Source organism: Meles meles, chromosome 4, assembly GCF_922984935.1.
Source record: "Meles meles chromosome 4, mMelMel3.1 paternal haplotype, whole genome shotgun sequence".
Lineage (NCBI taxonomy): Eukaryota > Metazoa > Chordata > Mammalia > Carnivora > Mustelidae > Meles > Meles meles.
This window is the reverse complement of record NC_060069.1, coordinates 76,349,143-76,373,203: the sequence shown is the minus strand read 5'-3', so window position 1 is coordinate 76,373,203 and position 24,061 is coordinate 76,349,143. Positions and strand designations below refer to the sequence as shown.

General features: G+C 38.8%; 1 protein-coding gene, 1 non-coding gene and 1 pseudogene across 2 annotated transcripts in view; all 3 read left to right on the top strand.

Annotated features, from left to right (window-relative positions):
- Positions 1 to 24,061, top strand: part of NMD3 (NMD3 ribosome export adaptor) — a 123,605-nt gene that overhangs the window by 26,919 nt on the left and 72,625 nt on the right. The gene's annotated exons all lie outside the window — the stretch shown is intronic.
- On the top strand, positions 4,192 to 4,297 carry LOC123941063. The gene has a single exon (XR_006818160.1). It is a non-coding gene; the product is annotated as a U6 spliceosomal RNA (small nuclear RNA).
- On the top strand, positions 13,420 to 20,144 carry LOC123940708 (annotated as a pseudogene).

The following is a 24,061-nucleotide window of genomic DNA, read 5'->3' as shown; positions in this document are numbered from 1 at the left end:
AGGGGCACCTCAGTGGCTCACTTGGTTAAGCATCTGACTCTTGGTTTTGGCTCAGGTCATGATCTCAGGGTCATTAGATTGAGCCCTGCATGTGGCTCCACGCTCAGGGCAGAGTCTGCTTGAGATTCTCTCCCTCTCTCTCCCCCTTTACTCTTCCCCTCACTTGTGCTGTCTCTCTCAAATAAATAAATAAAATCATCTAAAAAATAAAAATAAATTAAAAAAATAAAAAAATAAATGAAAGAATAGAAGTTACAACTGACACCACAGACATACAAAGGATTATGAGACTGTCACAGAAACTTACATGACAACAAATTGGACAAACTAGAGGAAATTGAGAAATTTTTAGAAACATACAATCTTCTGAGACTTAGTCAGGAAGTAATAGAACAGACTAGTCTATTACTAGTAATGAAATTGAATCAATAATTTAAAAAAAAAAAACCTCCTAGCAAAATAATCCGAGACCAGATGCCTCCACAAGTGAATTCTGCTAAACATTTTTCTTCAGTTTTATTTTTTATTTAAATTCAATTAATTAACATGTAATTTATTATTGGTTTCAGAGGTAGAGGTGAGTGAGTCATTACATCAATTACCCTCCTTGATTTCCATCATCCAGTTACACCATCCCCCACCCCCCAGCAAACCTGTTTGTTTCCTATGATTAAGAGTTTCTTACATTCTGTCTCCCTCTCTGATTTTATCTTTTATTTTTTCCTCTCTTCCCCTATGATCCTCTGTTTTCTTTCTTAAATTCCACTTACGAGTGAGATCATATGATTATTGTCTTTCTCTGATTGACTTATTTAACTTAGCTTAATACCCTCTAATTCCACCCACATCATTGCAAATGACAAAATTTCACTTTTTTGATAGCTGAATAGCCTTCCATTGTATATATATACCACATCTTTATCCATTCATCTTTTGGAGGACATCTAGGCTCTTTCCATAGTTTGGCTATTGTGGATGTTGTTACTATAAACATTGGGGTACAGATGCCCCTTCAGACTACTACAATTGTACATTTGTGGTAAATCCCTAATAGTATAATTGCTGGGTCATAGGTTAGCTCTATTTTCAACTTTTTTTTTTTAAAGATTTTATTTATTTATTTGACAGACAGAGAACACAAGTAGGCAGAGAGGCAGGCAGAGAGAGAGAGGAAGGGAAGCAGGCTCTCCACTGAGCAGAGAGCCCAATGTGGGGCTCAATCCCAGGACGCTGGGATCATGACCTGAGCCGAAGGCAGAGGCTTTAACCCACTGAGCCACCCAGGTGCCCCTATTTTCAACTTTTTGAGGAACCTCCATACTGTTTTCCAGAGTGGCTGTACCAGCTTGCATTCCCACCAATAGTGTAAGAAGTTTCCCCTTGTCTTCATCCTTACCAAAATATGTCATTTCCTGAGTGGTTAATTTTAGCCATTCTGACTGATGTGAGGTGATATCTCATTGTGGTTTTTGATTTTTATTTCCCTGATGACAAGTCGTGTTGAGCATTTTTTCATGTGTCTGTTGGCCATTAGTATGTCTTCTTTTGAGAAGTGTCTGTTCATGTCTTCTGCCCATTTCTTGACTGGATTTTTTTGTTCTTTGGTGTTTAAGTTGATAAGTTATTTATAGATTTCAGATACTGGCCCTTTACCTGATAAGGCATTTAGAAATGCCTTCTCCCATTCTGTCAGTTGTCTTTTAATTTTGTTGACTGTTTCCTTTGGTGTGCAAAAGCTTTTTATCTTGATGATGTCTCAATAGTTGATTTTTGTTTTTGTTTCACTTGTTTTTGGAGATGTGTCTAGCAAGAAGTTTTTGTGGCTGAGGTCACAGAGATTGCTGCCCGTGTTCTCCTCTACAATTTTGATGTATTCCTGTCTCACATTTAGGTCTTTCATCCATTTTGAGTCTATTTTTGTGAATGGTTTAAGGAAATGGTCCAGTTTTATTCTTCTGTATGTGGCTGTCCAGTTTTTCCAGTACCATTTGTTGAAGAGACTATCCTTTCTCCATTGGATATTCTCTTCTGTTTTGTCAAAGATTAGTTGACCATAGAGTTGAGGTTCTCTATTCTGCTCCATTGATCTGTGTGTCTGTTTTTGTGTCAGTACCATACTGTCTTGATGATTACAGCTTTGTAATAGAGCTTGAAGTCCAGGATTGTGATGCCACCAGCTTTGGTTTTCTTTTATCTACTGAACATTTTAAATAATAGTTAATTTATTTTTTAAAGAAAAAGAGTTTGTTAATTTATTTTACAGAGAGAGACACAGTGAGAGAGGGAACAAAAGTAGAGGGAGTAAGAGAGGGAGAAGTAGGTTTCCCACTGAGCAGGGAGCCTGATGTGGGGCTCAATCCCAGAACCCTGGGATAATAACCTGAGCTGAAGGCAGAAACTTGACTGAGCCACCCAGACACCCTGAGAAGTGTCAATTTATATCCTTCTCAAACTATTCTAAAAAAAAAAAAAGAAGAAGAAGAGGAAGGAATGTTTATAAACTCATTCTATGAGCCTACTCTTACCCTGATACCAAAACCAGACAAAGACACTATGAAAAAAAAAAAAAAAAAAAAAAATATATATATATATATATATATATATATCCCTGATGGACAGAGATGCAAAAATCTTCAACAAAATATTAGCAAACTGAATTCAAAAATACCTTAAGAGGATCATTCACCACGATCGAGTAGGATTTATTCCAGTGGTGCAAGGATGGTTCAATATCTACAAATCAATCAACATGATACACTGCATGAATAGAATGAAGGATAAAAATCATACAATCATCTTAATAGATGCAGAAAAAGCATTTAATAAAATTCAATATCATTCATGATAAAAAGCTCTCAACAAAGTAGGTAAATGTACCTCAACATAATAAAGTTCATATATAACAAAATCAGAGCTAACATCATACCTCATTGTGAAAAGTTGAAAGCTTTTCCTCTAAGATCAGGAACAAGACAAGGATGCCCACTCTCACCACTTTTATTCAACAAAGTACTGTAAATCATAGCCACAGCAATCAGACAAGAAAAATAAGTAAATTATCCACACTGGTAAGAAAAAAGTAAAGCTATCACTATTAGCAGATGATATGAAAACCCTAAAGACTCCACCAAGAAACTACTGGCACTAGTTAATGAATTCATAAAAATGGCAGGATACAAAATCAATATACAGAAGTCTATGCATTTATATGCCCTAATTACAAAGTAGTAGAAAGAGAAATTAAGAAACTAATCCCATTTACAATTGCATCAAAAAGGATAAAATACTTAGTAATAAATTTAAACAAGAAAGTGAAAGACCTGTACTCTGAAAACTGTAAGACACTGGTGAACAAAATTGAAGAGGACATAAATAAATGGAAATATATATCATCTTGGTAGAATTAATATTGTTGGGGGATCCTGGATGGCTCAGTCTGTTAAGCATTCAACTTTTCTTTTAAAATATTTTATTTATTTATTTGACAGAGAGAGATCACAAGCAGATAGAGAGGCAGGCAGAGAGAGAGAGAGGGAAGCAGGCTCCCTGCTGAGCAGAAAGCCCGATGCGGGACTCGATCCCAGGACCCCGAGATCATGACCTGAGCCGAAGGCAGCGGCTTAACCCACTGAGCCACCCAGGCGCCCAAGCATTCAACTTTTGATTTCAGTTCAGGTCATGATCTTAGAATCATGAGATCAAGCCCTACATCAGGCTCTGTGCTGGACATGGAGCCTGCTTATGATTCTCTTTCTCCCTCTCCTTTTGCCCTTCCCTCACCTCTCCAAAACAAAACAAAACAAAACAAAACCCCAAACTCAAATAGATTAAAGCCCTAGACCTGAAACCATAAAACTTCTAAATGAGAACATAGGCAGTAAAACTTGGACATTCTGGTGTTCCAGAATATTTTTCTGGATATTCTCCATAGGCAAGGGAAGCAAAAGCAAAAATAAACAGTTGGGACTACATCAAACTGAAGAACGTTTGCACAATGAAGGAAACAATAAGAATAAAAGGAAAAGACAACATACTGAATAGAAGATACCTGATAAGGGTTTAGTATCCAAAATATATGAAGAATTCATAAAACCCAACACAGACCCCCCCAAAACACACACACACACAGACACACACACACACACAAAACAAAAAAACTCACAAATAATCCAATTAAAGAAAAGGCAGAGACTGCTCAATTTGGCAACACATATACTAAAATTGGAACAATACAGAGAAGATTAGCATGCCCCTGTGCAAGGCTGCCAAGCAAATTCACAAAACATTCCATATTTTTTAAAACGTGGGCAATAAAAGAAAGAAAGGAAGGGAGGGAGGAAGGAAGGAAATGGTCAGAGGACCTAAACAGACATTTTTCCAAGGACATACAGATAGCCAATGGATACATAAAAAGAGGTTCGACACCACTAATCATCAGGGAAATGCAAATCAAAACCATAATGAGAAAACAAAACAAAACCATAATGAGATGTCATTTTACTCCTGTCAGAGTGGCTGCTATGAAAACCAACAAGAAATAACAAGCGTTGGTGAGAATGTGGAGAAAAAGGAACCCTCATGTATGTTGGTGGGAATATAAATTGGTGCAGCCACATTGGAAAATATTATGAAGTTTCCTCAAAAAATTAAAAAGAAAAATACCATACAACCCAGTAATTCTACTTCTGGGTATTTACCAATGAAAACAAAAATACTAATTCGGAAAGATATATGCATCCCTATATTTATTACAGCATGATTTAACATAGCTAAGATTTGGATTTTAAACAAAGAAATGACATCATCAGATTCAGTTTTTGGAGAAACTCTGAAGAAGAAAGAAACCATCAATAGATGTATGGATAAGAAGGAGTGGTATATACACACAATGGAATATTATCAGCCTTTAAGGAATGAAATCTTGCTATTTGCAACATGCATGGAACTAGAATATATTATGCTGAGTGAAATAAGTCTGACAGGGGCGTCTGGGTGTCTCAGTGGGTTAAAGCCTCTGCCTTCGGCTCAGGTCATGGTCCCAGGGTCCTGGGATCAAGCCCGGCATCCGGCTCTCTGCTCAGCGGGGAGCCTGCTCCCTCCTCTCTCTCTGCCTGCCTCTCTCCGCCTACTTGTGATCTCTGTCTGTCAAATAAATAAATAAAAATCTTAAAAAAAAAAGGAAAGAAAGAAATAAGTCAGACGAAGGAAGACAGATTCTATATGATTGCACTCATATGTGGAATCTAAAAAATAAACAAAAAGCAGAAACAGACACATAAATACAGAGAACAAACTTGCAGTTGCCAGAGGGGAAGTCAAAATAGTTGAAGGTGATTAAGAGGTACAAAGTTCCAGTTATAAAACAAGTCATAGGGATGGAAAGCACAACAGTATATAGTCAATAATATTGTAATAATGTTGGATGGTGACAGATGTTAACTACACTTTTCATGGTGAGCATTTTGTAATGTGTATAATTATCAAATCACTATGCTGTATACTTGAAATATAATCGTAATAGTAAATGTCAGTTATACTTCAATTAAAAACAAAGAAGCTGGTCATCCAAATGACTTGTTTAAACAAATTTTTTGAGAAGGAGAAGAGACTAGGATACAGACACACACATACACACGACCATGTGAAGACATAGCCAGTAGACACCATCTGCAAGCCAAGGAGAGAAGCCTTGGAATTAAACGGTCAACATCTTGATCTCAGGTTTCTACTCTCCAGCCTTGTGAGAAAATAAATCTCTGATGTTGAAACCACCCTGTCTTTCATATTTTGTTATGGCAGCCCTTGCAAAATAATGCACATGGGAAGTCTTAATTTTGCTCAGAAAAGTCTGTGAAGGTTTCATAAAGAAATTGCTACCTGGGGAGCCTGCGTGGCTCAATTGGTTGAATATCTGACTCTTCATTTCAGCCCAGATTGTGATCTCAGATTCATGAGATTGAGCCCTGCATCAGGCACACACTCAAGCGTGGAGTCTGAGATCTTCTCCATCTGCCCTTCCTCCCTGCCCTCAGCCCCCCATTTCCTGCTTGTGCAAACACATTCTCTCTCTCTTTAAAATAAATAAATAAAATAAATCTTTTCTTTAAAAAAAGAAAATAAATTGCTACCCATATATTTGCAATAAAAGTCCTGATTTCTCCCTGTCATGATGATATTCTTAGGTTCAAGGCATATTCTCTGCATCTCTCTAGGCAAGGTCCAATGACTTTAATTGCTTTCTCTATGTTTATGCCTTTTAAATCTATTAATCCTCATGTTTTCTCTATACCTGACCACACTCTTGGCCACTAGACATGTTCACCTAGACGTCTTATAAAGTCTAAATGAAAATATCTTCCTTTTCTACTCACCACTCAAACACACGCCTTCTCTTGTGCTCTCATTTACTATCCATCCATTGTGAAGCGGAGACTCTGGGACTCAACGAGACTCCCTTTACCTCCACTTACAATTTGTCATTAGTTCTAGTTCACCCATCTCCTGATGATCCTGTCTTCCTTTACTGTCTAGAGACCTACCTCGGTACAGGCCTTTACCATTTCCTCTCTTATTATTTGTTGGTCTTTTTGGTTTCCTTCTTCTCCAGAGTTTCTCCAAAAACTGTGAATCTGATGATGTCATTTCTTTGTTTAAAATCCTCTGATGGTGTCTCACCACCCACAGCATAAAACGAAAAATCCCAGGCCTGTCAGACGAAAGACAAGTAAGTGATGACGCAAGTTAAGTGATGACTCCACAGAGAAATGCCTACTTTCCTTAGATTCATCTTCTCTCTTCTCCATGTGTACACAAGATTACCACACCCAGGACTAGCAGTTCCTCAGATAAGCCATTATTTCGCAATTCCTTTGCATATTCCTGCTCTCTTTTTTCTTCGCTGTTAACCCCGGAGAGCTTCTGGACAATGTTAAAGACTCAGCGCAGATATCACCCCCTTTTACGGAGCCTTTCACACCTGCACCTTCCTAGGCACTCTGTTTTTGAAGACAGTTGACGGACACCGTTCAGTACAGGCAACAAATAAATGTCTATAAACAGGTCTAACTTTGCTTGAAAGCCACCAGAAGCACCTCTGGGAAAGGATGTCGATTCTACCAGGGTGACTGCCTACAGATGAACCTGCAGGCGGTACTCTTGCTTTGCTACAGAATCAAAAGCAGGACATCCTGCTGATTTGAAATTTTTCACAGGGTCTTTGAATACTTTTGGTGCCTCTCCATTCAGTATAACCCCTTCAGGCACATGACTAATCTACATACAAGTAACTGGGCCCAGATCATTGGGATACCGTCATGAGACAGTCCCAGTCCAGGTCCTGATGGCATTTATTGATACTGAGCATCATCCCAAAATGTGCTGGCCTGCCCTGCCCTTCCCATCCCCACTCCACTGGAGCAGTCACTGTCATTGATCCAGAAAATCATATGTTCCGGAGATATCCCAGCTACCTTCTTTCTGACCACAGCCCCCTTTTTGGTGCTCTGACTCTGGAAGGTGCTATGTCACAGCCCCCATGCCACTGCCATTTGTTTATATCCACTACTTGTAGACACACCAGCAAAGATTCTAGAACAGAGCATTTCTAAGACAACACCTTTGAAACAGATTAATCACTGGAGAAGTATAAGGCCAACACCAGGCAAAGCCCAAGTATGGCTCAATAGGAGAGAAGAAAGTCTTTGGAAGCTAGATCTTGTTATTGATGCATTATTGGTTTCCTGCATAATCATTTCCTTCTTGTTCTTTTATGATAGTTTGCAAAAACATTTTTAAACATGGTGACTGTCACAGCAATGCTAAGTTGTACATAAAAATACAGAAATTGAAACCAGTCACAAGTCTTTATATTTAAACACACATAAACCTAAATTGGGTTAAACAATAAAGAAAAGTAGATGGTTTCTGAATGGTAACAGAAAATTCTGGAAGAAGGGCTAGTTTCAAGTGAGGCTTGATCAGTCTTCTGGACTATGTCATTAAGAACTGACTGAGTCTGTGAGGGAGAGCACTGCCCTACTGAACTGAGAACAGATCACAGTGCCACCAGCACTTTGGTGATAGACAGCTGCAGGATGCCCCGAGGTACCTCTCTGACTGGGAGTCTGTCCAGGAAGTGGTAGAGACCAGATACTGCATCTTAGACCATGGAGAATATAGAGGACACTGTTTTTCCCAGGACCCACCTTGTCTCCATTTCTTGCCTGTGACCTCGTGTAGCTGCACACCTCACTGGTGGACCCAGGGCCTGCCTTGGAGAGAATCTGGGAAAAGGTGTGAAGTTCTGAAAAACAGCATTTACTCTGAGATCATGACCTGAGCTGAAATTGAATGTCGAGCACTTAACCACTAAGCCACCCAGGCACCCCTCAACTGATCTTTTAATGCCTATCATATTCTTTTAAAAAAGAGGAAAAAATTTAAAAACCCACACACACATATATATACTGGTGAGATGTACATTAAAAAAGACAGAATAATTTTAATTCTTATCCTGTATAGATCTTTTCCCTGAATGTATCTTCATTTATAATGAATCAAGCTAAAATATTGGTCCAAAGCACTTAATAAGCCCTAAAAATAAAGTGTCACATATGTTCAGAAAGCAGATCTTATCCTTCCGACCAGTTTTGATGCAGTTAGACCAAATGGGGAGGCGAGAGTTAGCTGGTAAATGTGAGCAGTGTCTGTTCCTACCTCACACCACCCCAGATTGTTCTACCCTGGATTTGGCACCTTATGAGTGAGTGGTCTGGGTATCTACTCTGCTTTGGTTGTGCAAATCTGGCTAGTTCTGTGCTATAAACTTCCAGATGAACAAGCTTACATGAAGTGTTTGAAAAGATTCAAGAACACTGGAGGAGTGTTATTTTATTTTTTCTTTGTCATTTTAACGTACATGCGATCTACCCAAATTTCTTTCCATTAGTGAATTTTATAAGGAGATTTTATATATACATACGATATATATGTGATATATTGGAAATATATACAGTTTAGAACTGTATATATATATCTGATATATATCATATGTACATACATATATCATATGCATATACAGTTTAGAACTGTATATATAGTTCTAAACTGTATATACATATGATATATATCAGATATATATATATACAGTTCTAAACTGTATATATTTCCAATGTGAGTAGCATTTCTTAATATCTTACTCAGCAACATGTCCTTCAGTCTGCACTAGCATCAGATTTCTTGGCTGACTCCTTTTCTCCTGCCAGAGGTGAAGCCAAGTGGAAAAAACAGCCAACATTTTCCATTTCTTTGGCCCAAACGACCACGATCCTGCATTTTGCTCTGCTCTGCCTAAGTAGTCACACAAATGAACATATAAAAAAATAATATTGAATGAGGTAAGTGTAGGAACATATAAAACACTGCCTTTCCTTTTATTTGATGAGGCAATCAAGCTATTCTCTAAATATTTCTCATTGTGGTAAAAAGCACCCATGATTGTATAGACATTGTTTTATACTTCTGGTTATATACGTGCATTTAACTACACACACAAAAGGTAACAGTTACAATGCAAAATAACATGTGAAATCGATTTTTAAAATTTGTTTTAGTAACATAGCCTCTGAGTTGTACGCAAGTTAAATTTCATCTTTAAAATATTTCTTATTTTAGCACTGACTAGTATATAATTTATTCCAATTTAGGAAGGGGTTTCAGAATAGAAATGTTTAAATAATGGTTAAATTTTGCCACAGGTCAATTCTGAAGTAGAATGCAGGGTCCAATTACAATGTAGGTTGTACTTTGGCCCTCTTATTAAGGTCAGCAAAGCTAGGATTCTATACGTCTTAATCATATCTCCTATGACTAATTCAGTCCATAGGATTATGCTTATGAATATTTTATATGTAGCTTCCAGTAATAGTACTCATTCTATCAATCAATATCAAATTAACCTCAAGATTACTGAAATCTGGAATAAAATATAAAATATTGAATCATCCATTTTTAATAGCATAGGTTATAAATGTGTATTGCTCTGGAAAAATGACTCTTGACTTTTTAATGCAAAATTTATGAGACAGTTTGGAACAGTGGAGAAAGTTCTGCATTCTTCCCTCCACGTTGGAGGATCTGCTCAGTGGAAACAACTAGACACCATCATGTATAGGACATTGGTCCACCTGTGTCTTGTATTCCTGAAGCTGTCCAGTGTCAATTCAACTTGAGGAAATTCTATTTAATGTAATGTTGTCTAACACTTCAATTTAATACACACTTCACGATCAAAGTAAATGTTAGGTTGTATTAAGAAGGCATCCTTTAGTTGTAAGGAAAGCAGTTCTAATTCAGGTCTGTTTACCTGAAGGATATCGGTGCATGGAAGTCTCACAGAGCCAGTGCTAACAGGACAGGCTAGCCTCACTGGCACTAGCGAGCTGCCAGACATTTTCCTTCCATTTCCCTGACTTACACACACTTTTCTGTCTTCTGTTTCCTTTTTTTTTTTTTCCCACTCCATGGCATTTTTGCCCCTGCCATATTTCTGCTTCATTCCGCCTTCTGTCAGCCTCCTGTTTGCTTGCTGACCAGCTTATACATGACTCATAGGAGCGACCCCCAGCTAATAATTGCAAGCTCTATGTCTACATGAACTTCCACCTAAAGTCTGTGTGTGATTTTGTGTGTGTTCTGTTTCCAAATTCAGTAGGAGAGAATCTGATTGTTATAGTCTAAGTATCCATTTTGCTCCAGTTCACTGTTGCCAAAGGAAGAAGACTTCAAAGGTGTTAGTGATGCCCCTTTTATACTTTTATACCACACAGGTAATTACCCAAGAAGAAATAGGAGTGAGGAGGATGAATGAAATGCAAATTCTGGTCCCTGGGTTTCAGTCTTACGGAAGAGGCCAAGACACAGGTCGGTTTAGCGCAAGTTAGATTGTTAAGAGAAGTTCAGAAAGCTCCTGGAGGATGGAGGAGAGTGTAGGAAAACTTCTATGGTTGTTGAACACTCAGTATATCAGGAACACCTTGAACAATGATTGAGAGGAATGTGAAATGAAGCCCAAGTCGATGTGAGGTTATGGAGGTAAGCATGACTTGAGAGGCTGCTGGTGTTTATCTTCTGCAACAGGAAATCATGAAAGATTTTTGATCGGAGGGCACCTGGGTGGCTCAGTGGGTTAAGCTTCTGCCTTCGGCTCGGGTCATGATCTCAGGGTCCTGGGAATTTCTGCTCAGCAGGGAGCCTGCTTTCCCCCCCAGCCCTGCCGCCTGCCTCTCTGCCTATTTGTGATCTCCATCTGTCAAATAAATAAATAAAATCTTTTAAAAAAAAGATTTTTGATTGGGAGAGTCACATGATCAAATCTGTGCTTCGTGAAGATGTTTTAGCTCATGGTAGGTAGATAAATTGGAGGTAATGTAGGGCCTGGAACTCTTGTCCTCCAGGAAGTAGGCAGCTCCATGAATCTGCATGAGGTATACTAATGGTCTGAATTAAGAGAAAAGCCATAGAAGAAAATGTTCATGAACAAACATTATATTTAACAAGATGTAACTTTCCTGTGAAATGTATAAGTAATATCTGGAGTTTGGAGTAATGGCAAGATGTTAAATATTCCTAGTAAAATCTGGCATGATTTTTATGTAGTTAATTTTCCTCCATTATTATTTTTATTGAAGTATAACTAGCATGCAGTATTATATTAGTTTCAGGTGCACAATATAATGATACAATAATTCTATGAATTACTCAGCACTCCACGTAAGTGTAGTCACCATCTGTCACCAAACAATGTTATTACAATCTAATTGACTATATTTCCTATGCTGTACTTTTCATCTCTGTGATTATTTTGTAACTGGATGTTTGTACCTCTTAATCCCTTTCACCTATTTCACCCATCCCCTCACCCACCTCCCCTCTGGCAGCCATCAGTTCTCTGTAGTTAAGTTTCTGCCTATGTTTCTTGGTTTCTTCTATGCTGTTTTTCATTTGTTTCTTTACTTCCACATATGAGTGAATCATATGGTATTTGTCTTTCTCTGTCTGACTTATTTCACTTAGTATTATACTCTCGAGTTCCATCCATGTTGCTGTAAATGGCAAGATTTCTTTTTTACGGCTGAGTAGTATCCTATTGTGTATATATGTCACATCTTCTTTATTTATCTACTGATGGACTCTTGGGTTGCTCATCTTGGTTATTGTAAATCATGCTGCAACAAACATAAGGATGCATATATCTCTTTACATCAGTGTTTTCATTTTCTCTGGGTAAATACCCAGTAATGGAATTACTGGATCATATGGGGTGTCTATTTTTAATTTTTTGAGGAAACTCCATACTGTTTTCCACTGTGGCTGTACCAGTTTTCATTCCCATCCACAGTGCACAAAGGTTCCTTTTTCTCCACATCATGCCAATACTTGTTATTTCTTGTCAGTTTGATACTAGCCACTCTGACAGGTATAAGGTGATATCTCATTATGGGTTCACTTTGCATTTCCCTGATAATTAGTGATGTGGAGCTTCTTTTCATGTATCTGTTGACCATCTGTACATCTTTCGAAAAATGTTTATTTAGATCCTCTGCCCATTTTTTAGTTGGATTATTTCTGGGGCTTTTAGTGTGTGTTGACTTTTATGATTTCTTTTTTTCTTCTTAAAGATGTATTTATTTATTTATTTGATGGATTGAGAGAGAGAGGGAGGGAGCGAGCAAAAGCAGGGAGAGGGGCAGGCAGAGGGTGAAGCAGGCTCCCCGCTGAGCAAGGACTCGATCCCAGCACTCTAGGATCATGACCTGAGCTGAAGGCAGGCACTTAACAGACTGAGCCACCTAGGAATCCCATGATTTCTTTATATATTTTGAGTATTAACCTCTTATCACCTATATCATTTGCAAATATCTTCTCCCATTCAGTAAGTTGCCTTTTCATTTTGTTGATGCTTTTTTTACTGTGCAAAAGCTTTTTATTTTGGTGCAATGCCAACTGTTTATTTTTGCTTTTGTTTCTCTTGTCTAGGAGGCATACTTAGGAAAATTGTCCACAGCTGATATCAGAGACATTTCTGCCTATGTTCTCTTCTAGGAATTTTATGGTTTTAGGTCTCACATTTAGGTCTTCAATCCATTTTGAGTTTATTTTTGTGTATAGTGTAAGGAAGTGGCCCAGTTTCTTCCTTCCTTTCTTTCTCCCTTCCTTCCTTTTTTTCTTCCTTCCCTATCTCCTCCCTCCCTTTCTTTCTTTTTCTTTCCTTCCTTCTTTCTCACCTTTCTTTTGCATGTAGCCATCTAATTTTTCCAGTGATGCAGGCAGGCCAGGTCTGAGGACAATTTGGGGGGAGGGGGGCAGTCCCATGGGACCAGCCAAGAGGGTCCTTCACTTCACGCAGGATGGGAATCAAACATGAGCCAGAAGAAAGTGAAAACAGGGTTTATTGAAGATGTAGAGAGAGCAGATAGAGATGAACCCTCTGGGAGACTGAGAAAGGAATGGAACATGGGTCCCATCTTTGTTTGGGGTCTGGGGGTTTTTACTGAAGATGGTGGTCTGGTGCACATGTCCTCTCAGGTATCCAGGAACCAGTTAAACAAAGATGAGGGCCCAAGTGTTATTTCTGGGAGCCAGGGAGCCTTGGCATCAAGATGCCCATGGTCTGGAATACGCACATGGCAGCTTCTTCCAGTCATTCTCCTTTGGTCCTTCCTCAAATGTTATCTATTCTAGAGAAATCATTAACTCCTGTCCCTCACAGGGAAGACACAAGCTATTTGTATTATAAGGCATGTGTAGAGTGGGTGGGGGTGCAGACCCTAGCAAAACGGAAGCCGGAAAAGAAGTAAAGGAAAAAGAACCAGGCTTTTTCTCGTGAGGTCCCTTTGGTTTCCCTGTCTCACCAGCAGCATTTGTTGAAGAGACCGTCTTTTCCCCACTGTATAGAAAGCTATCTGTCAGCACCAGAGGACTGCTGGCCCACAGGCCAGTGGTTCAGATGGAGTCCTCTGCTTTGTCTGAGCCTGATGTGATGAGGTGCCATGGCTGGTGTCTCAGTGGGGGACCTGGAGCAGCACAATGAGTGATAGTGTTAGTGGCAGGTGCTGTGCAACCACCAGCAAGTGACCGACAAATCTTAAGTCCTGAATTAAAATGCTGATATAGAAAGAGAGCCCATAGGCTACGGGTTAGAGAGCTCCATAGCGCAGGCAGGTCCCTGTTCTCTGGAAGATAGTAAAGACAGAGAAATCAGCTCAGGGGATGCTGGGAAAAGATTATGATATCGAAAAAGCCAGGATTACAAATCTGAAAGGCATCTGGTATGAATGTTATCTCCTAGGATGATCAGTCAGTGGCCATCAGTCCAGTCCTCCATCATGTAATATGCTCCTAGTGAACACTTAACAAACGTAAAACACGGTACAGGCACCATGGGGCCTACAAAGACAGTGGGACAGAAGGACTAACATTTTTGGGGAGGCTTTGCAAAGCCACTTAATTTAATTTAATTTAACTTTAATTTAATTTAATTTTTACTGCTAGACCTGTAAAAGTTTTATTTCAATCATGGGACTTTTCCCCTGTCCATCTCCTTACTATACTTTGTGCTATTCTCCAGAATTCATTACTTTTCGCCAAACACACACGGGTCAGAGGGAACTACTTCCCTCCAGAAGTCAAGAGTCCAGATGAGGAACTTGCCTTGTCCCCACATCCTCTGAATTTCCCCCAGCCCAGGCTTCTGACTCATCCTTCATACCCTCAATGCCTCTTAATCCTGTTAGCTCTGGGCTCGGAGGTTCACCCCGAGCTGCTCCTGTTCCTCCTCGGGCAGCTGCTTCCTCCCACCAGAGCACACAATCTATTTTCGGAGTTTCACCTTCCTCAACCTCCCCTTCCAATGTGTGGGTCGCACTCTTTCTCAAAAAGACAATAGTTTTTAAAAATACAAAAAACCTGTCACCTCCTCTCCCACCAATTTTAGCATATGTGCTGCTGATTGAGCACCCCGTCATCTACTCTCAAACTCGGAATTTGGGAAAACAAAGTGCAGAGGAGAGAACATAATGCACTATTCACTCTTTTAGACCTCAGTGCTTTGTATCTCTTTATTTGTTTATGCAAATCAGAAAAACGTTTGCATTCATTCTTCTCTGTAATAGTTGGTTTCCAGTTTACAAAGTAGAAAGTCGTTTGAAATTACAGATAGGTAAAACATGTACACAGAAGGATAAGGAATGGGAGGACAAAATCTTTGAAATTTTTTTTTTTTTTTTTTTTTTTTTAAAGAGTTTTTATTCAGATAAGCTACACTTTTTATTTGACAGAGAGAGATCACAAGTAGACAGAGAGGCAGGCAGAGAGAGAGGGAAGCAGGCTCCCCGCCGAGCAAAGAGCCCGACGCGGGACTCGATCCCAGGACCCCGAGATCATGACCCGAGCTGAAGGCAGCGGCCCAACCCACTGAGCCACCCAGGCGCCCCAAAATCTTTGAAATTTAAAAATCGTCATAGGGCACCTGGCTGGCTCGGTTGAAGGAGCTGTGACTCTTGACCTCAGGCTCATGAGTTCGATCCCTACATTTGCTGTAGTGATTACTTAAAATAAATAAAACTTTAAGAATGTTCATTTAAAAAAATACAATAAAAAATAGTTGTAGACTAATTGAGGGTAAGTTTTTGCTGTTTCCATGCTTTGATCTAATATTACTCTTTGGATTTACAAATAAATGTTTTTTTTAAAGTATTTTGAGTATGAAGTGATGAAATGCAAATATGGATTTTTTTTTCACTTGGACTGCTGCATGATTTTCTCCAGCTAGCTTCCCAACTGCCTGAGTGTGAATGAATGCCATAATAACAATCAAACCAGTGTTTAACCTACATGAAGCATTTTCCATGTTCCAGCTATTAGATTATTCTAAATGTTGTATCTTGAACACAGTGCATTATGTTGCATAAAAAATTCATTATAACAGTTTTGATCATTTTAGCAATTCATCTTTTTAATGAAAGTATATGCAATCACATACAATTATACTAGAAATATTTTCCACGTATTTAGATATTTTAAATCAGATGATTTTCTCTATCTGGAATGCCCTTCCTCCACTCATTGTCTACATAAATTCTTTATAAATTAAAAATCCACACACACCCTCCATAAGTAGATTCTTATCACAACAATGGAAATAGTCTAGGAGTATATAGATAAACTCTTTTCTCCCTTAATGTTAAATGATTCTGTTATGTTTGGGGTATTGATGTGCCCACTGACAAGCTATGTTTTGTAGGTTTCCTGCACCTGTGTGGTCCTACGGCCCAGTCAGCCAATGAGATACAAGCTAACAGGGCATGACTTGGGGGAGAGCTGGTTTTTTCCCTAAGAGACATAAACTCATCTGGCATACATTTTTTTTCTCTTTATCTTCTTTATGACTGGAATTTGGAGTTAATGCCTAGAGGCACAACAACAATCTTGTGACTGTGAATATGGGAGACACACTTGAAAGATGGTGAGACCAAACCAGGAAAGTGCCTAGAGCCAGGATTTCACAACTGAAGTAAACTCCCTTTTTGTTTAGGTTAATGTTCCTGTTCTAGGCAGCTACATATCACAAACTTCCAGACCCCAATTCCAGGCCCATTCCAGAGATACTGTGTATTTTTTGAGACAATTGATATGCATACCACATTAAATTTTTATTCCAGTTTTTTTTCCAAAAATGGGATAAAATTACACATATTATTCTGAACCTACTTTTTTGACTTGAGAATATGGTCTAGATATCTTTCCATGTCAATACAAAAGGAGTTATCCTTTTAAAAAATATTTAAAGAGAAGACAGGGTGTCCTGGTCACTTAGTCAATAGAGCATGGAACTCTTGATCTCAGGGTAGTGAGTTCAAACCTCACACTGGATGTCAATTTTTTTAAAAATAAAATCTTGAGGAGCCTGTATGGCTCAGTGGGTTAAGTATCCGACTTGATTTTGGCTCAGGACTGATCTCAAGGTTGTGAGATCAAGCCTCACAAAGGGCTCTGTGCTGAGTGTGGAGCCTGCTTAAGAGTCTCTCTCTCCCTTTCCATCTGCCCCTCCCCTGCTCAGGTGCACGTGGTCTCTCTCTCTCTCTTTTTCTCTAAAAAAAGAAAAAGAAAAAGAAATAAAATCTTTAAAAAAAAAAGAAATTTTCTTTTTTTCATTTAAAGGTGACATTTGCTTATTCAAGCAATAGAGAAAAATTTAAGTAAAAAGCAACAAATGTCCCTAAATCTGACTATTTTGAAATCGCTGGTATCATTATTATTGGTGAGTATTCTTATCAGCTCTCTCTGAAAATACTAGGAATCATTCTCTTCCACTGCCAGCTCCATGTACGTGTGTATATACATTCACACACATGCACATGCATACAAATACACGCAAATATAGACACAAATACACATACACACAGGAACACACAAACACATAGGACACACAATCACAAGGACATGCAAATACACACACCTACTCACATGGGAGAATGAGAGAGAGAAACTTACAAAATCAGAAGCTATTAAAAAATGTTGAATTTGGGAGCACCTGGAAGGCTCAATCAGCCAAGTGTCTTCCTTCAGCCCAGGTCATGATCCCAGGGTCCTGGGATGGAGCCCCACATCGGGATCCCCACTCAATGGGAAGTCTGCTTCGCATTCTCCCTCTGATCCTTCCCCTAGTCATGCTCTTGCTCGAGCTCTCTCTCTCTAATGAATAATAAAAACTCTTTTTAAATAAAGTGTTTAACTTCGGTTGAATTAAACAGAGGACTTAGTAGAATGCCTTTAAAAGTTATGACTATAATTGTTATAGAAAGCCAGACAGAAATATCCAAAATTTAAACCAGTTATCATTTTAATACCCATAAGAGTTATAGAATGAATAATAGAAATAGTTGAGACTGAAATATGTCATATTAATATTTTCTTTTGCTAAAGAATCTGTACACATTTAGCCTTATAGGTTGTAATACTAACAAGAATTATAGTTATTAGATTAACATAGACATGTGATTCCAATTTAAAATGTAGAATTGAGTAATTGATTTAGATTAATGAATTTAGGTAGAAATTTTACTGTTTATATATAGTATTAGAACATTTAGTGGACCTTAAGTTTCACCATATTTTAAAATTTAATTTGGTTCATAAGAATGATTTAATTACTTGCAAAGTTTTGTCACTTAGACAATTGAAGGACTTAAAAGAAAGTCAATATATTAAATTTATATTTATACACCCTGTTTAAAACATTTGAAAGAGTTTAATTAGCTACATTTGAGAATGTAACCAAACATTAATTGAAGGCATTAAAAGTGACAGTTTAAATTTGCTAGACTTATAATGGAATAATAAGATTTGTAAACTGAAGTTAAATGCTTAAGGAAGAATGAAATTAGAATCTGTAAATTAATAAATTGATTATTAAACTTTAAAACCAAAGTAACTTCTAAATTACCTTTTCTGTGACTATAAGAAAATTAACATTTATGTAAGAAGGAAAAATAAATGAAATGAAAGAGAATTGTCAACTTTGGATAAACATTTCTTCACCATTTAGACATATTGTGTCTCCTATCTTCTAAGATTAAGACAAAAGATTATTAAAACATTAAGGATTTGTAATCATTATGTTTTTATTGTTCTTTAAAATTACGTATTGATTTTAGCATTGAAAATGTTTCTGCTATGAGGGCGCCTGGGTGGCTCAGTGGGTTAAGCCTCTGCCTTCGGCTCAGGTCATGATCTCAGGGTCCTGGGATCGAGTCCCGCATCGGGCTCTCTGCTTGGCAGAGAGTCTGCTTCCCCCTCTCTCTGTCTGCCTTTCTGTCTACTTGTGATTTCTCTCTGTGTGTGTCAAATAAGTAAATGAAATCTTTAAAAAAAAAGAAAAAAAAAAGAAAATGTTTCTGCTATGAAAGATAACAGGATTAACTCTGGGAGATGGGGAAAACAACCATCCCAGTGTGTGTGGGACTAAGGGGTGTACTGGAACTCGGGACTGTCTGTGCTAAACCCAATAACCTTGGTTACCCTAATGGAAAGCATTGGAGCATAGGTGTTAAGACTGTAGATTCTAACACCTACATTCGAGACTTGGCTTTTCAGCTTATTTTCTATTTATCATGAGCAAATGGCTTCTTTTTGTGCCTTTATTTTCTCATCTCTAAAATGGTGATGAAACAGTTTTTCCCACTACAGGGAGGGAATCACAGGGCTTGGTTCTGTGCTCCTATTGTAACCTAAAGAGAAACTTTCACAATGTCCAGAGCTCCAAAGTCCTGCAAATGAAAGATGTCCTCAAATTGCTTGCAGCAGGAACCCATTTAGGTGGCACCAACCTTGGCTTTCAAACGGAACAGTACATGTACAAAAGGAAAAGTATGGCGTCTACTCATAAATCCGAAGAGAACCTGGGAGAAGCTTCTGACAGCAGCTCATGCCATTGTTGCCATCAAAAACCCGGCTCATGTCAGTGTGGTATCATCCAGGAATCGTGGCCCATGGGCTCTGGTGCCACTGGAGCCGCTCTGATTGTGGCCGCCTCATTCCTGGAACCTTCGCTAACAAGGTCCAGGCAGCCTCCGGGGGTTTGTGTCTCCTGGTGGTTGCGGATCCCAGGGCTGAGCACCAGCTTCTCACAGAGATGTCTAAGGGTAACCTGCCGGACATCGCTCTGTGTGACCCAGACCGTCCTCTGTGCTGAGTGGACGTGGCCATCCCACACAACAGCAGGGGAGCTGACATAGTGGGTTGGAGGTGGTGGATGCTGGCCTGGGAAGTTCTGTGCATGCATGGCCCAGGCTTCCCTGAACCCCCTCATGGGAGGCCACCCCTGAGCTCTCCTTCTACGGAGAGCCCGAAGAGCCTGAAAAGGAAAAGCAGGCCGTTGCTGCAAAGGCCGTGACCAAGTAGGAATTTCCTGGTGAATGCGCTGCTCCAGCTCCTGAGTTCACTGCTACTCAGTCTGAAGTTGCGGACTCATTCAAAGGCGTGCCCGTGTCGTCTGTGCCCATTCAGCAGTTCCCTATGAAGAGTGGAGTGCCCAGCCCGCCACTGAAGACCGGTCTGCCACGCCCACTGCTCAGGCCACTGAATGAGTAGGAACAACCACTCAGAAGGCTCAAGCTGTTCTTCCACGAAGGCGAACAAAATGGAAATAAGGTTGAAGGAAAATAAGCAGTTTCAGTAAACAAACAGTGACTATCTATCCCAAAGGATTACTGTGAAAATTAAATGAGTTACTATATGGAAAGCATCTGTAGTAATTACCTACAGTAACACCTAGAGTGTGGGAAGCACTAAATATGTACTAACTGCTACTGCGAGCTCCCCACAGGAGCATCAATTGTTGGACGAGTCTTGTTTGTTCTTCATTTTATTTTGGTCTCTGAAATTGTTTTAATTTCTTTGCCTATCTCCTCTGCATCCATTGTGATCTTTTTTTTCATGTCCTCTAGCAGACAATGTCAGTGGCGTGCCTGATACAAGTTTCTCTCTTCTTCCTCAGTAACAGAACTCCATTTTAATTTTGATGGCAATAGATACAGCTTAAATACTTGATTTACTGGGCTTTCTTGAAGGGAGGTGTGGATGGGTGACATAGGGCACAGTTCTGGCCAAGGAGATACTGTGTAAGTCTACCATGTGGGATAGTTAGGCAGGCTCTCTGAAAGGAGTCTGACTAAGCTGGTGCATGTCTTTTGTCTTTTTCCTTCTCATTATTTCTTTCTAGAATATAGATGCAAGGTGGAAGGAGAAGAGCTCTCTTGGCATGAGAGCTATACCCGACAGTTGCTAGAGCCGAAAGCTGGCTGGATCTTTGATAGCTCCTTTGAAGAATCAAAAAAAGAAAAAAAAATCACACCATGATTTGTTTAAGCATTCTTCAGTTTCCTGTTACACACAAGTGAAAATAACTCCTACTGTTACAAACCATTCATTTCATTTTTGAGCAATGTAAAAATCGTGGAGTACTTTAATAGTTTTTATGTCATTTTGAGTTGGGGTCATGCTAAACCTGTTTTCTGAGATTTGGTCTCAGAAATTTTGATGCAATCAATTTTGATGCATGTGCTACTGAAAAGACCAGGATACTGTTTCTTCTTTGATGATGAAAAAAAGTTTAAGAGAAAAGTCAAATCACCAAGATCAAGCAAATCTTATCATCTTCAATGATAATTACATCAGCCAGTGGAGCGAACCACAGAAGGAGAGAGAGACACTGGAAATGGGCTGTTCTCCACAGAGAAATGGACATTATCTTTTGTCTCTTTTGTCCAGGCATTCAGATTAGCATTTTCACAGTTTTGAGAATGAGATGTGTCTAAAAATTATTGGGTGTCTTCTACAGTTATCCACTGTCTACTGTATAGTAAATGCATAGTGAGATAATAAATTTGATAACAGGTCATTAAAGCAAGAAATCATAAAATAGTTCAGCTCCAGAAAAAAGGACTATGACCAACGTTAGTCTGAGATTGAGAACAACTCTGTACCTGTTGTTGTTATTACTGAATTAGCGTTGCCTGGCAACTTGGCCCAGCTGTTAATTAAGCACTTAGGCAGCCACAGTCATTAACTCTTTCAGGTCCTCAGGACACTGCTTAGTTATTCCTTCAATTTACTGTACTAAGCTTACTAATAGGCAATGCCTTAAAATGTTGAGAATATCTGGCTCATAATATGTTCCATCTTCTTTATGGTTAGATGGAAAAAGCAATTCTAATTTCATTCCTCGTTCATTTTAATTTGGGTTAGCAGATGTTCTATGTGTACTGCAGTCAACTATTTAATTTGCATTATAGAAGAGCCTGTAATAGCAATTTATCAGTGTTTGTGTGTGTGCCTGTGTGTGTTGTTATAGTGTGGTTTTCATTTCCTCCAAAATGTGGCTATAAAAATGGGATGCATTTTATTTTCTTAATTCACATAGAATATCAATATCCCGAGAGCAAGATTGTGTTCATAAAATTCAAGCAATATTTTAAAATTAGCTTGGTTTGAAGAGGGGATGAGGGAAATAGAGAAAAAAAGTAAAGCAAGGAAAAAAAGGAAATCGAAGGGAACAGTGAAGCTCTCATCTACCAAGGAGGTGGATGCATTTGGAGAACAGGTTTGCGGTGGGTGGGGGACACTCCTCGTTGTGGTGTAATGTTACATTTTGAAAACTTTTCTTACTTGTCTTTTTTTCATGGGTGTATGTCTCAAGGAGGATGTTTGCACAAGCCACCATCTGAACAAATGGAAGGGACTGTTCATATCCATATTTTAGTTTGGCAACTACAGGTTTTCCCAAGTCTTATTTAGAGTTAGCCAAACAGTAAATGTTTGTTGTTTTAAGCTTCTAAGTTTGGGGGTAATTTTTTATGTGGTAATAGATGACAAATACAATCTATATCAGAAGATTGTCTTGATGAGTAAATGAGAGCAAGTGAATAATATAGATGATCCTCATTAAGTTGGTCTGTCAGAACTTTGGTCAGGAATTTGTTTCTTTCAAATAGATTGTACCTATTCTCTTGACAAGGTCAATTTTTTGATGTTCTGATAACCTTCAGTTCTTGTTTTAAATTTCTCCAAATTCTTTTACCACGCTTAAATTAGAGGGTACAGACATTTCTACTTCCACTTCACTTGGAAATGTATGATTGGCAAAAATAGCGAATTCCTGAATCTTACAATAAAAATAAATTACATTTAAAAAGTATTCAACTGTCCTCTAAAAACCTGTATAGATGATTTTTTTAAATTAGTTTTTGACCTGTATGCTGGAAAATCACTTTGGCAAAGTGTACATATTCTCTGTAGGGGTTTGATTTTTTTTTTAAGATTTTTATTAATTTATTTGACAAAAAGAGATTACAGGTAGGCAGAGCGGAAGGCAGAGAGAGAGTGGGAAGCAGGCTCCCTGCTGAGCAGAGAGCCCAATGAGGGGCTCCATGTGGGGCTCGTTGTGGGGCTCGTTGTGGGGCTGGATCCCAGGACCCTGAGATCATGACCTGATCCGAAGGCAGAGGCTTAACCCATTGAGCCACCCAGGAGCCCCTGTAGGGGTTTGATTAAAGAGTGGTGACTCTATAATCTCCTATATTTGGGACTGTTTCTCAGAGACTACTGAGCTTTATCAATAACAACCTCATCTTTATATCCACTGTGAAGAATGTTTACAAGACAGTATTTTAATTGCTGAAGGCCTAAATCTCAAATTCAATTCCTCTAGGGGCTGAGCAGGTCAGGAAAACGAACGCGGTGAACCAATTGGGGAGCGCACGTCCTCCAGGAACTGCAAATACTCAGCTCACCTTAGTGTTCTCATGCAGAAACCTGAATGCCGGGTTGCCAGTTTCTTCTAGTTTCAAGAGAAGATGGAAATATGGGTTTGAATTTACGTGTTTTAACTTTTTTTTTCAGAGAAAACTCTCCATATTTTAAAATATTGTTTCATTTATCTTAAACATGTGCAGATTGAATAAAATATATCTGTGAACTACAGTCATTTCCCGAATATCAAGAGATGAGAGAGAAGCTGAGTATATAGACTGCAAAGTTATTATTTTGTGAACAAAACCTGTACTTACTAGAAGAAAGTTTCGGAAGCTTGTGTTTTGCATATTCCAGGTGTTGGATAAATAAGGCATGATTTCTATAAAGAGGCCATCTCTGACACTGCATCATCAGACAAATAGAGTGTTTAGTCTTCTCATCAAGCATTCTCATTTATACAGACAAACTAGTTTAAATTTCCAAAAAGACATTTCCCCCACGCCGATAAGCACTTTCTGTGGATTCACAGTGGCGTATGTTACAACACCGCTGTTGAACCAGCTACAAAAACAATAAAGGGAAGTCAGTGTAGAAAAGGTCACCTGTCAGTTGGTTAGCACTGATTCGTCATCATAAGGGCCAGGAAAGCCAGGTAGTTCTATCACCATCACCTCAGGTGTGTCAGCAACCTGCAGGATCCAAAATAAATGTGCTCTGCTTTTGACCTTTACTCTTTTCACCTTCACAGTGT